This window comes from Osmerus eperlanus, chromosome 1 (genome assembly GCF_963692335.1).
Source record: "Osmerus eperlanus chromosome 1, fOsmEpe2.1, whole genome shotgun sequence".
NCBI classification, from domain to species: Eukaryota; Metazoa; Chordata; class Actinopteri; order Osmeriformes; family Osmeridae; genus Osmerus; species Osmerus eperlanus.
In genome coordinates, this window is record NC_085018.1 from 19,415,216 (window position 1) to 19,429,861 (window position 14,646).

A 14,646-nucleotide genomic window follows, 5' to 3' on the forward strand; every position below is an offset into this window, starting at 1 on the left:
TGTTTGAGTGTGTGGTGGCCCATTGATTTGCCAGAACGAAAAACCCTTAACATGCTCTCCTTTTCATTACCCCTCCCTCTCTCTCTCTCTCTCTCTCTCTCTCCTCTCTCTCTCCTCTCTCTCTCTCTCTCTCTCTCTCTCTCTCTCTCTCAGGCGCTGCAGGCTGCTAGACAGTTCCTCCTCCAGCAGGCCTCTGGACTCAATTCTCCAAGCAGCAATGAGGTCAAACAGAGCCAGTGCAGGTCAGAACACACACACACACACACTTACACACACAGAGAAAAGCTGTGGGCACATTGCTTATCCCTATTTGATCACTCACTCTCCCCTGTCTGTATTTAAGTAACAGTAGCACAGTATGCATAGACCTGCCACGTCAACCATACAATGTGTGTGCTACTGTCTGTGTCTCTTAGCTTTCTCTCTCTCTCTCTCTCTCTCTCTCTCTCTCTCTCTCTCTCTCTCTCTCTCTCTCTCTCTCTCTCTCTCTCTCTCTCTCTCTCTCTCTCTCTCTCTCTCTCTCTCTCTCTCTCTCTCTCTCTCTCTCGCTCTCTCTCTCTCTCTCTCTCTCTCTCTCTCTCGCCCTCTGTCTTTCTTCTCCCCCTACTATTTCTCTCCCACACACACTCTCTCTCTATCTCTCTGTTTCTCTCTCTCAAACCCTCTCCCCCCCTACTCTCTCTTTCTCCCTCCCCACTCTCTCTCTCTGAATGGGGTCTTTGTAGTGATGGGGTACTGGACTGTTTTCAGAGCTGAATTCCTCAGTGAGTGGAGAGAGTGGGGTTAGCTAAAGTGCAGGATCCCTACCGATACACGCACGCGCACACACACACATACCTGCAGACACACACTTGTGACAATGTTTCAGAGAGTGTGTGTAGGACGTGTAGCAGTTCTTAAAGCTCCTGGTGGAGAGAAGGAAAGGCCTGTTCATGCTTCTCTGGTCATTAAGGCGATATACCATGTCTGCTGGACTGCCATTGTGAGAGACCTGCAGGATACCTCGTTAGTGCACGGTTTCCCTCGTTAAAAAACCTTACTAATTACACGCACACAACCAGGACTGCAGCTGGTGAGGTAGGGAGAGAGCGGGAGGATATGAGAGCAGAGAGAGACGAGCTTCCCTCTGACATCTCTGGAGCTAAATGCACATATCTTTCACGTTTTCCATATTTCTCTCTCTCTAAGTCTGCTCTCAGTTCTTTTCTCTGCCTCCCTCCTTTCCTTCTCCAGGTCCTCCTCCTTCTCTTCCTCCTCTTCCTCCTCCTCCTCCTCTTCATGACGTGTTGATGATGTTTGTTCTAGACTGGCCTCAGCAGTCTTCACTCCCTGGTGTATCTGAACTTAGCTCTGTTGTGTGAGCTGTCTACCCTCCTGACTCTACACACACACACGCTCGCACACACACTTATGTTAGAAATAACTCTGGACTTTCGCTCTAGCAGGCCTTCATGTGAGTGGCACACGAACATAGAAATATCCTCGTTTAATCTTTTCATTGAAAGGAATATTTTATCATTTCAACATCTATAGAGTTCTACTGAAGTACTATAATTGAAGCAATCACGGGTATGGAGAAGGAGAGTGAGTGGCGAAGAAGGAGATAGGCGTTTAATCCAGTCATTTCTGAGGCACCAGAGAGCGACTGGTGACAGAACCCCTAACATCAGACACAAAATGGCCGCCGCTCTCTCAGGTCGGCTCCTGCCGAGGAGCTCTCACACATGCAAATGAGGCCTAACGAATAATGAGATCTTTAGGAGCTCGATAATTAGATTTTTCTTTTCTCTCAGAGGGGAAGAGAGAGAGAGAGAGAGAGAGAGAAGAGAGAGAGAGAGAGAGAGAGAGAGAGAGAGAGAGAGAGAGAGAGAGAGAGAGAGAGAGAGAGAGAGAGAGAGAGAGAGAGAGAGAGGGAGGGAGGGAGGGAGGGAGGGAGGGAGGGAGGGAGGGAGGGAGGGAGGGAGGGAGGGAGGGTGGGAGGGGGGGGGGAGGGGGGAGATAGAGGGGGAGGGAGAGAGAGTTCCCTGCGTCCTCTCTTTGTCTGGTACTCTGGAGAAGCCGTCGGTCCTCCATGACAGACCCCTCCCGCTGCCCCCCCTTTCGTCCTCACATTTCTCCATCATATTTCACTTCTTTCTCTTTTCTTTTTAGAATGGGGGGAGGATCCCAGCTAAGTGAAAAGAAACCTTAGAGATTGTAGAGATTGTTTCTGATTTGCTGTTCAGAGATGGGTCTTTGTCTTTTGCTGTTTGCAATAAAAAATGGTCTCTTTTCACATGTATATATGGTTTATAATAATGTATTATATATATATATATATTTGTTGTTTCATCACAGTTTATATATATGTAAAATATTTGTGTGTAAAGTGTCTATACACACTTGCAGACTGACATCTGTGGCTACCAGTTTGGCACGTGCCTCTTTGGCGAAGGCAACATTTGGAACATGGACAGAGAGAGAGGATGATGGGGTGAAGCAGTTGGCAGAGAGGGTGGCAGTGAGCAGATTACACAGCATGGTGTGGCATGATCACATGACCTGCCACGCTTGCATTACAATGCACAAATGGACACACACACACTCACACACACATAGACTCTGGGTGGGCTCATACACTCACTCCACGCCACTACACTTGGCAGAGGCATTCACTTGGCACACTTAACACACATCCCAACCACTTGGCACACACACACACACATCCACAGAGTGTTGCACGTGCCTGGCTGTGGCCCGTATGTGTGTAATTGAATAGTGTAGTGTCCTGTTTTCATGTATTATTGAGAAGCTCGTTTAATTAGAAAAAATGAAAAGACTCATTAGAGATATGCTAATTAGCTTCCATCTTTGCTCCCTCTTTGGAGAGACCTTGCAGGGAGGGAGGGAGGGGAGGAGGGGAGGAGGGGAGGAGGAGGGTGGCAGGCCCATCTTCAGAACAAGATTTTATCAAGAAGAAATTAACCTAGAAAAAAAAGCCAGACGTTTTCAAAAGGTTCCTTGTTGTTAAACCATGCTGCAGCCTGAGCATGTTAACACCACATCTCCTCTGAGCTGGGATAGCAGACGAAGCCCAAGTAGAACCAACCGGAAGCTACCAGGATGTTCTGAAGCAGGTCACCTGAGGGTTCTCTGTGAAGGTGATGATGGTCCAGCTGCTTAAACTTCACTGTGAAGAACCTTCCTCTTGTTCCTCCCAAAGCACTCCTTTTGTCCACTCAGTGAAAGTGCTTAGTTGGCAGTTTCTTTCCTATTTGATTTGGAGTTGCTCTGGATTGTGTGTGTGTGTTTGGGGGAAGTCTTGACAGTGTGTGAAGGGTGTACGAGGAGGGGGGTGCGGGGGGAGAAGGGGTGTAGAGTAGGGGTCAAGGCTGAATGAAGTGAGAGAAGAGAGAGGGAGAAGGGATTGAGAGGGGGTGTATAGAAGAGTTTTGGGTCTGGGTAGTGAAGTGTGAAACTATTATTTTGTGATTTGAAACATGAGTGAAATCAGTAATGAAAGCCGGTCGATAACAGCCCCTTACACTTCCCTATGTGGTACTCCCGAAGTGTGTGTGTGTGCCCCGAAGTTGTGTTGTGCGTCTGGAAATGTGTTGTCATTTTATTCTGAAGCACTGGGGCGTTGAAGGGAGGGAGGGAGGGAGGGAGGGAGGGAGGGAGGGAGAGAGGGAGGGAGGGAGGGAGGGAGGGAGGAAAGAGGAGGAGGATTTTCCACTTGAACTTGCTGGTCTCTGGCCGTCCTCTCAGAAGGGTTTTTCCATTTGTCTGCCCCCTGTCAGTGAAGTGTGTGTGTGTGAATGTGTGTGTGTGTGTGCATGTGTGTGTGTGTGAATATGTGTGTGTATACCCTCTGTCAGAGAAGTCCCTTGAAACAGCGCTGGACAAGCCTCAGTACACCGGGAACATACACCACTGACAGACCTGTCCCCTCTCCCTCTCTACCCCCCTTCTTCCTCGGCTCCACAGTCTGAGCTCCTCCTGCTAGCCCCCCAGTCCAGCTGCTCCTGCTAGCCCCCCAGTCCAGCTGCTCCTGCTAGCCCCCCAGTCCAGCTGCTCCTGCTAGCCCCCCAGTCCAGCTGCTCCTGCTAGCTCCCCAGTCCAGCTCCTCCTGCTAGCCCCCCAGTACTAAGGTCAGCCTCTCTGGGCTGGGCCCCACATAGGAAACGCTGGAAGTCCCTGATTGCATTTGAAGTCAGTGTTGGGGGGAATGATGATGCATGTATCATCAGTGTCAGCTGTCTTCACCTGTCCATGATGAGAGGCCAAGTTGGCTGTTGATGGGTTTCAGCTAAAACACACAGCATACAAACACTCACCTCAGCCCTCATCTCCGTCTCCCAAACGAATGCCTCAGGTGTGTTTTGAAGCTGGTGGTGCGACATAGTTAGCCCAACCCCCCCTGACTTCACTCATCAGTTCCTCCAGAAAGATGGGGCCCTTGGACCCAACCTGCCCTCCTCCCCCCCACCCCAACCCCCGGCCCCCTCTGAGCCCCTTGGGCCCCCTGGCCCCTCCAGGGCCACCTGTTCCCCTGGCCCGTGCAGAACCTTCCACACAAGAGAAGCTTTCTGCCTCGAGGCAAAGCCTCAGGTACCCACCGCGTTCACAACACACAGTACCCGGCATTCCCACTGCTCTCCTCTTCTCTCATCCTCAAATCCTCTCTTCTCTACGGTGTCTCCCTACAGGCCCTGTTCCTCAGCTTAATGAGAACAGACAAGCTGTTTACCTGCAGAGAGAGAAGGAGGGAGAGACACACTGGGATGAAAGCATGTGAATAAACAACTGATAACCTAATCAACATGGAGCACAGTAGTTAACCGCATACTACAAGAATGAGAGGAGGGGTGAAGGGGAAGGAGGAGGAGCGGGCGGAGAGGGAGAGGGAGAAGGAGCGGGGGGAGGGGGGGAAGGAGGAGGAGCGGGCGGAGAGGGAGAGGGAGAAGGAGCGGGGGGGAGGGGGGGAAGGAGGGGGGGAAGGAGGAGGAGCGGGCGGAGAGGGAGAGGGAGAAGGAGCGGGGGGGAGGGGGGGAAGGAGGGGGGGAAGGAGGAGGAGCGGGCGGAGAGGGAGAGGGAGAAGGAGCGGGGGGAGGGGGGATTTGGAGCTGATGAGAGGACAGATTAGGGAGGAGTAGAAAGATGACAGTGTCAGAGGAAAATAGAAACAGCTGTAGCGGGGTTTGCTCGTTTAAGATTAGCAATACTTAATTTATAATAAAGTATGTAGTTCTTGGGGCACCACCTCTTATTGTTAAAGGGATAGAGGAAACCTTATTGAATAATATTTAAATAATAGCCTTCGTAATAATCAGTCTAATCTTAAAGTTGTGAATTCTATGAAAGTAGAGCAGATCAGATAACGTGAGTGATACGCGAATATTATACACAATGATTTATTTAGGAGAATGTAATTATAATGAACAAATACCAGATAAGTTATGGGTTAGTCAGAATAGTGCAGTGGCTGGATGCAAATGAGGGCGAGCAACACAATGGCTGTGTAGAGCGTGTAAAGGGGGAAGGGAGAGAGAGAGAGGGGTAGAGGGGGACAGGTAGGCCTTTGTGGTAACAATGGACGAGCAAGGGCAACTGACTTAGCGAGGGTTAAGCTAACTCATTTGTAAAATACAATCAAACATCAACAATTTAATCACAACATGCCAATATGTCACAGGTAAGAAATATTGCAAATCGTAGTTACTTTTGTCGGTTTGAAGAAAGGTAGAGTCAATGGTTTCGTTATCGTCCAACGAAAATAGAACAACGGAATCTTTGGCCAAAGTTCCGGGCGCTCAGTGAATTTGCAGGTTGAGAGGAATAGTTTAGAAATGTAGCTAGCACTTCAGTTTAATCCTACGAACAAGCGGGGGTGATTGTACGTTTGGGGGTTTTATACTCCAAAGGAAAAGGGGGGGTCCCCGTGAAGGTGACCTCTTTCATTGGTCAGTTTTCCCCCACCTGGGCGTTGTCCTGAGATCTGCCTAGGTGTGAAGTGGCTGATAACTTTTCAGAGTTCAGCTATTTCAAATGTCCATGTATTGCTTATACTTCAGAATATAACAATACAACATTCGTAAATGGTTTTGTTAGTATGGTACAATCATTTTGATATCCAGATTGGCTGACTTAACTATACTTGAAGGGAAGTTATAATCAAACCTCAATTAAACAACGTTCTAAGTAAATGGGAAAAACACACATTATAACACATCAACTACTGTCATTGAAATAGTGTCCATGAGCCATGTAGTCCTTGAGAATATGTTTGTAAATCCTTTAAGAAAGTTATTCCTTGTAAATCCTTTGTTCTGATACTGTGGGCCGTGTGGCCTCTGTATCTGACCCCATGCTGGGTCAGAAGCTTTGAAGCTTCTCCTCTGGGAGAAGGACAAAGGGGGAAGACCCTTTCCTTGTCGGGGTAGGAGAAGGTGTGATGGTACCGTGCTTTGTCTGTGGACTGTGCTACATATCCCCCTGCTGGCAACGTCCGATGATTCGACGTCGTCGGGCTGTTGGCACGTAAGAAGAGCAGAGAACAGACAAACACGACAGTACGATAGCATTTCTACTGGACACATTGGCATGAGTGGACTCTAAACAATGTAGGAATCAATGGGGCTAACTTGGGTCCTATTACTAAATTTCTCTGGGCTAAGGTTCTATGCCTAAAAATGAAAGGAAATAAAAGGAAAAAGGAAAGGGAAAGAAAGGAGAAAGATTAAAATAAAATAAAATGATAGGAGTGGGAGTGGGCTTTGACTTCCTGGAGTCATAAACCTAATTTGTCAGGGGCCAGGGTAGTTTGGTTATGAGGCGTTGTAGCCTATTATTTTGACAGTACCTCAAGGTCATTCATGTTGGGTTTTCTGGTAACAGATTAAAAATTTTGATAGATTGGTGGAGCCATATTTGTCTCATGATAGTATTTTCCTATTATTTTTGGTTTAAAGGAACATTCATTCTTGAACTTTGAGGCATTTTGGCTAAGGCACCTGTTGTGCACTTGTTTCGTCAGCAGTTTGACAGGGTCAGGTTGCTGGTATAAGGCCAGGCCAGGCCTCTGTGCATGGCCTGTTGTCCCCGCGAGTAGTGATGGTTTCTTCCGGGGGTTGTGCCAGCTTGTTGCAGCTGGGGTGCTTCTTCTGGGATGCTTCGTGGCCATAGTAGGTCTTCCTACTTTCTGCACTCTCATCCAGTTGGCATCATATGACTTCTTTTGGACCTGTGATGCTTCTCGTCGCAGGTGGGTTTCTGATGGCACCCGACGGTCATGGCGTTGTGTTGATTTTGTTTGAATCTTGTGTCTTGATGGGTGAGTGGCGTAGCTCTGGGGCGGTCTGGAGCGGCCATCTAACTCATGGATTCGGTCCTCTTCTGAGAGATGTGGATCAGACGTGGAATCTCCCCCCCCTTCCACTGTGAAGACTGTGTTCTGGGCTTCAGGGTGAGGCAGTGGATAGGGCTTCTCGACGTTTGTCCACATCTGGTTTCGTTTGAAGTCAATGAGGGGTTCCAGTCTGTTGAGTAGATCGTGTCCAATCAGCAGCTTTTCGGTCTCAAGCGGTGAGACATGGATGGGGTGGATTAGGGACATTTCCCCAAACGTTAGCTTCAAGTACAGCGTCTCTGTGACTGGAGCTTTGTTTTGGGTGAAGCTTGTGATGTTGAATTCACTATCTTCACTTTTAATCCATCTTCTGTTTGACCTGGCTATTCCTTTTAGCTGAGCGGCCAAGGTGGGTGCAATCAGGCAGATTTCTGCACCCGTGTCCAGCAATCCTTCGCAGGGCACTTCATCTTCAAGTGTGATGGGGACATAGCTTCGGTTAGCTCTTCCTTTTCTGGAAAGCTCACCCAGAAATGTGTGTAACTGTGGGGCTTGTTTGTGTGTTGTTGTTTCTGGAGGTCGTCTTCTTGTGGGTTTGTGGTGTTTTCGGGTCCTGTTCCCTTTCTTCCATCCAATGGGGAGCATTTGAGGTGTGTTTTCCGTGTTGGGGCCTTCTAGTCATGCTGGGTCTGACGGATGTCGTCCAGGGCTGTTGTGTTCGTTTTTGTACGGTGTGGGTCTTGTTGAGTGGTTTCTTGCGTGATAGGAGTGTTGTTTGTATTCATAGTTGTTGTCGGGTTGTCTGTTGTAATTGTTTTGATATTGTCCGGGTCTTGTTGAGTGGTCTCGTGCATAATAGGAGGGTTGCTTGCAGGCGGGTCTGGGTTCGTAGGGTCTCTGGAGTTCCCTTCCTTCTAGTTGTAGGTGTGAGTCTGATTCCACCACATGGACATTTGAGTCTTGGGATCGATTGTTGTTCGCCCATGATTTATATGCCATGTCCCTCAGCTGCAGAGCCGTCATGGTTTCCTGGTTCGCGAAGGTCGTCATGAAGGGTTTTATGGATTGGGAGAGGTTGTTGATGAACACTGACTTGAACATGGGAGTTTCTTCTCCTCCGGGTTGGTTTTCTGTTGCGAAATAGGCTTTCCGGAGCCTCTCATAGAATGTCTTTGGGTTTTCGTTGGCCTTTTGTTTTGTGTGCAGGGCGATAGTGCAGCAGGAGCCTTTACTTTCTGAGTGCCAAGCCTTGAGGGTCCGGCAAGCCATGTCATAGCTGTGGCGTTCTCCAGCAGGTTGCCTGTCAAGCAGGGCTCTGATTGAGCTGGAAGAGGTGTTCTTCAACAGGTACAGCTTGTCCGCGTCTGTAGCTGTAGGCAGGCGTTCGAGATTAGAGTTCAGTTGTTCTAGATACATCTCAATGCTCTGAGTGGGATTGTCTGGATCGAACTTCTCTATGTTCCTGCTAATTTTCAATAGCAGATCTAGTGACACTGCTGGTGGCAGGTCATGCATTTCCCATGCATTTTGTGGATAGGCTGAACGTGAGGGTTCATCATGGTCATCCCATCTGTTTGGGGCTGTGGTCTGACCGCGACGTTCAGGTTGGAATTGTAGCTCCATTTTCTGGTCATACAGTCTTCTGCTCTGCTGTTCCACTTCTTCTGTTCTCCTCATCCTTCGTGGATTCGTGTCAGCTTGGTACAGAGATTGGCTGGGAGGGGATGTATCCCTATATGGTCTTCTTGTTTCGTATTCTGAGTGGAGCGGTGCTTCAGGTGATTGCAGCTGTCTTGGGTTTTGGTTTCTTGAATGCCGATCTACTTCTCTGTCGTCTCTTCCCCACCTTCGGTTGGTGTCGGGGTCTTCTGTGGACTGGATTGTGGCGTTCGCCTTGTTCAGCTTACGAATGGTAGATAGCAGTTCATTTCTTGTTTCCTGTAACTCCTCCTTCATTGTCTCCCTGTCAGCTGTGATGTGTGAGAGATCTTGGTCCAGGTGTTGGAATTTTGTGTAGAGAGTGTGCCATTCTTCTTTTTGGTGGTCGTAGTCTGCTACTTTTTCATTAGCTTCATCCAACATCTTAATAGTGTTTTCCATGAGGGCGGTTGAGTCCTTTTTGCTTTTCTGAACCCCCTGCATTTCTTCTTTTAGGTCTCCCAGTTCCGTAGCGAGTTCCTTGTTCTCCTGTTGAAGTGTTTCCCGGATATCTCGTTCAGTTTCTTTCGCCTTGAGGGCATCCCTGAGGGTTGTTTTCTGTTCCATTAGCTGTTGTCTAGCTCTGTCCAGTTCTCCAGTCAGGTCACTGGTTTCTTGTTCCATTAGCTCCCGTCGGTCCTGTTCCTTTTCCTTTTCTTTGAGGGCATCTTTGAGGGTTATTTCCTTTTCCATTAGTTGTGTCTTAGCTCTTTCCAGTTCTCTTTGTGCCATTCGCTCCCGTCGGTCCTGTTCCTTTTCTTTTTCTTTGAGGGCATCTTTGAGGGTTATTTCCTGTTGTATTAGCTGTGTTTCCTGTTCCGTTAGCTGTGCTTTAGCTCTATCTAGTTCAACAGCCAGGTCGCTGGTTTCCTGTTCCAATCGTTTCCTGTGCTCTTGTTCTCTTTGTGCCGCCTTGAGAGCATCCTCTCGATCCTGGAGAGCCTGTGTCCATTGTGTGTTGACTTTTGTTATTGATAACCTGAGTAGTGCAGCATAGTTGAGACCGAGGCTGGATAGGCATTTGACAATTTGGGATTTGCTCAATATTTGGCCTACATTTTCTATGACCACTTCTTGAGTTTTCCTGGTGATCATATCGGAATTTAGATCGGTCAGCGTTTCCACATATCTTGGGTTTTCTTTTTCGGATAGGTGGACAATCAGTTTCTCAGCTTCCGTGAGGTGAGACATGTTTGGTTCGGCTACTGGAAGTTATTAACACAATGCTATTGTGATAATTGTTGATAGGCACTTTAGTTTTGTAGTGGTTCTCTTTTTGGCAGCAATATATATACTTTTCTTTTCCTTTTTTTTTTGTTTACCAACTTAATATTAAAATTAAAATCAGAAGTCAATATTCAAAGATTAACAATCAAAAACTGAGATTAATATTCAGAAATTAAAATCAATATTAAAGTCACCATCCAGGATCAAAGATTCAGAAAATAAATAAAATTGTTTACCAAATTAATATTAAGGTTAAAATCAGAAGTTAATATTCAAAGATTAACAATCAAAAACTGAGATTAATATTCAGAAATTAAAATTAATATTAAAGTCACCACCCAGGATCAAAGATTAAAAAAAAATTGTTTATCAAATCAATACTAAAATTAAAATCAGAAGTTAATATTCAAAGATTAACAATCAAAAACTGAGATTAATATTCAGAAATTAAAATTAATATTGAAGTCACCTTCCAGGATCAAAGATTCAAACAAATTATTTATTCTTGTAGGCCTATATTAAATCTTAATTTCAGTAATCTTGTTATAGTATCTATAAACGATTAGAGAATTTAGATTGAGTAGCTGTTGATTTGTTTTAGCCTAAACTGGACTGAGAAAGTACAATGTATTTAAATACTATAGCACATTAAGTTAGCCGGTTTAGCTTGTAGAATCAAACAGATAATGAACTAAATTGTTGCTGCATCTATAATGTAGCTTTAAATTGGGCAAGGGTTTTACATTCACCTCGAATTGAATGCGAAACAGTGAAGCTTCTTTTCGAAAAGCTAGTTTATCAATTTCGGAGTTGTTTAACAATATTGTGGCAGTACAGGCTGCGTTGTTCGGCTACTTCCAAACAAAAGTCCTTTTGGACTGATCGCAGATAGAGTGGGCAAACTAAAAATAATACACTTTACGTTTAATTATTATTTAGCGATTGTTGTTAAAGTTGTATATTGATGAGGGATAAATAGGATTACAGTTCAGTATGGTCAACAACGCCGATATTCTGACAACTTCCACTTTTAAGTGCGCGGAATGAAAATCAAATTACAGGTCTTTGTTCACGAAAGGTAACTATTTCCGGTTAAGCAACAATAAAGGTCCTTAAATAAGCAGCTTCTCCTGTCTCAATAATTATTTTACTGTTACTTTACTGATTCTAGAGGTTGAGTGTTTACATTAATGTTGAATTACATGCAAAACAAAGTGAAGCTTTTTCCGAAAAGCTAAGTTAATCAATTTACCAATTGTTTAACAAGGTAGAAGCATATAGCTTAATGTAGAGAGCTGCGTAGTCTCCTTCAAAATCAAAGTCCTTTTGGACTGATCAATGTCTGTTATCTACCTCTAACTAGACAATGGCAACTTATCAGTTGCCTGGTTGATTTACTCAACCCAAATGGCCAACACTACTATAATACACCTTTCCGAAGCGTGTATGGTACCAAAATAGTAGTGTTGTGACTCTATAAAAAGGATCTTACGCCTTCATGTAGAAGCGCTGCCTTTGTAGTTTCACAAGATGAAATGAGACGGGTCGCAGTGTCACTGCGCACGCGCGTACCTCCGCTCAAGTCTAGCTTTTCCGAAGCTAGTTAGTTACACACAAATAGTTAATTGTTCACGACAAAGCCAATTCAATGAGTACACAGCACAGTATTCAAACAGTGTTTAAAACCGTAGCTATCTGGGGGAATAGTTAAATACAACGGAGCGTTAATTTAACCAAAAGGGTGGGAGGGTGGGTTTCAGACGGAAAATGTATCTCCGTTATAGATCGCTCATTTCAATCTGTTTCAAAGCCTGTCACGGGGCTCCAATATGTAGCGGGGTTTGCTCGTTTAAGATTAGCAATACTTAATTTATAATAAAGTATGTAGTTCTTGGGGCACCACCTCTTATTGTTAAAGGGATAGAGGAAACCTTATTGAATAATATTTAAATAATAGCCTTCGTAATAATCAGTCTAATCTTAAAGTTGTGAATTCTATGAAAGTAGAGCAGATCAGATAACGTGAGTGATACGCGAATATTATACACAATGATTTATTTAGGAGAATGTAATTATAATGAACAAATACCAGATAAGTTATGGGTTAGTCAGAATAGTGCAGTGGCTGGATGCAAATGAGGGCGAGCAACACAATGGCTGTGTAGAGCGTGTAAAGGGGGAAGGGAGAGAGAGAGAGGGGTAGAGGGGGACAGGTAGGCCTTTGTGGTAACAATGGACGAGCAAGGGCAACTGACTTAGCGAGGGTTAAGCTAACTCATTTGTAAAATACAATCAAACATCAACAATTTAATCACAACATGCCAATATGTCACAGGTAAGAAATATTGCAAATCGTAGTTACTTTTGTCGGTTTGAAGAAAGGTAGAGTCAATGGTTTCGTTATCGTCCAACGAAAATAGAACAACGGAATCTTTGGCCAAAGTTCCGGGCGCTCAGTGAATTTGCAGGTTGAGAGGAATAGTTTAGAAATGTAGCTAGCACTTCAGTTTAATCCTACGAACAAGCGGGGGTGATTGTACGTTTGGGGGTTTTATACTCCAAAGGAAAAGGGGGGGTCCCCGTGAAGGTGACCTCTTTCATTGGTCAGTTTTCCCCCACCTGGGCGTTGTCCTGAGATCTGCCTAGGTGTGAAGTGGCTGATAACTTTTCAGAGTTCAGCTATTTCAAATGTCCATGTATTGCTTATACTTCAGAATATAACAATACAACATTCGTAAATGGTTTTGTTAGTATGGTACAATCATTTTGATATCCAGATTGGCTGACTTAACTATACTTGAAGGGAAGTTATAATCAAACCTCAATTAAACAACGTTCTAAGTAAATGGGAAAAACACACATTATAACACATCAACTACTGTCATTGAAATAGTGTCCATGAGCCATGTAGTCCTTGAGAATATGTTTGTAAATCCTTTAAGAAAGTTATTCCTTGTAAATCCTTTGTTCTGATACTGTGGGCCGTGTGGCCTCTGTATCTGACCCCATGCTGGGTCAGAAGCTTTGAAGCTTCTCCTCTGGGAGAAGGACAAAGGGGGAAGACCCTTTCCTTGTCGGGGTAGGAGAAGGTGTGATGGTACCGTGCTTTGTCTGTGGACTGTGCTACACAGCGATAAAGTGTGTAAGAAGGAGAAGGAGAGGAAAAAGGAGAGAGAGGGAGAGAGAGGGAGAGAGAGGGAGAGAGAGGGAGAGAGAGGGAGAGAGAGAGAGTGTCCACTAGTGGCAGGCATCCCTCCCATAAATCAAATCAAATCAACATTTATTTGTATAGCCCTTTTTACACGCAAGCATGTCACAGAGGGCTTCACATATGCCCATAGAACTGCACCTCAACCAACCTAAACCCTCAGGGAAGACAAGGAAAAACTCCCAGAAAAACTCACTACAGGAGAAAAAATTGAAGAAACCTTGGGAGGAGCAATTCAGTGAGGGATCCCCTCACTGGCGGACCCTCTCTTCCTCCTCCTGCCTTCCCCTTGTCATTTTTTCAATTATCCCTCTCTCCTGTGTGTCCCCGTGGACCTCAGGCCAGGACAGATCATTTAGACTGAGAGGCTGTTTACATTCTGATTATAGGCTCCTTTCTATCACGTTGCTCTTCACAGCCACCTCACACACACACAGACATGCACACGGACACACATACACATGGACATGCATGCACACAGATACACACGCACACACACACACACATGTATACAGACACACACTGTGGATGGACATTTTGGGTGAATAAGTGGTTCCACTCCCTGGGGGAAAAGCTGACTGTTTCTCTTTCATTAACTGTGTGCCAAAACGGCCAGTGTCACATTTGATCAAATTCCCCTCTCCGCATTTCTGATAGGGGGATCTCATCTCTCCCTTACGTTAAGCCCTTCCCTATTGGTGTGTGTGTGTGTGTGTGTGTGTGGAAGTGTTCTAATTAGCCAGTAATAGGAGTAGGCAGAGAGGTCTCTAGAGAATTCCACCATCTCCATTCTTACTAGTGAAATATGTTGTGTGTATATGTGTGTGTGTTTGCGCGTACAGTATGTGTGTTTTTTATGTGCGAGTGTGTGTGTGTGTGTGTGTGTGCGTGTGTGTGTGTGTGTGTGTGTGTGTGTGTGCGTGTGTGTGTGTGTGTGTGTGTAGAACCTTACCCCTCCAGTTGGAGTAGCAGCAGCAGTAGCCATTGTCCCCAGCAGGTCCTGAGGATGGGGTTTGATGTGAAAGGGAAAGCTTTGCTCCTCGTTAGAATGAAAAGTCATCAAGGGAGGAGAGGAGAGAGAGGGATGGAGCTTCATTGAAATGCATGATACATCGCCCTCTTTCTCTCCCTCCAACCCTCTGGGACTCCACGCCTTTCCCTCTCTCCTTCCATCTCTCCCCGGCTC

The 14,646-nt window shown here is 45.7% G+C and overlaps 1 long non-coding RNA gene across 1 annotated transcript in view; it reads left to right on the forward strand.

The window, feature by feature from the left end:
• LOC134025366 (uncharacterized) overlaps positions 1 to 244 on the forward strand; it is a 49,155-nt gene extending 48,911 nt beyond the window's left edge. The window contains exon 3 of the long non-coding RNA XR_009931008.1: positions 154 to 244. This is a non-coding gene — a long non-coding RNA (uncharacterized LOC134025366). The remainder of the gene's footprint in view (positions 1 to 153) is intronic.
• The last annotated feature ends 14,402 nt before the right edge of the window (positions 245 to 14,646 follow it).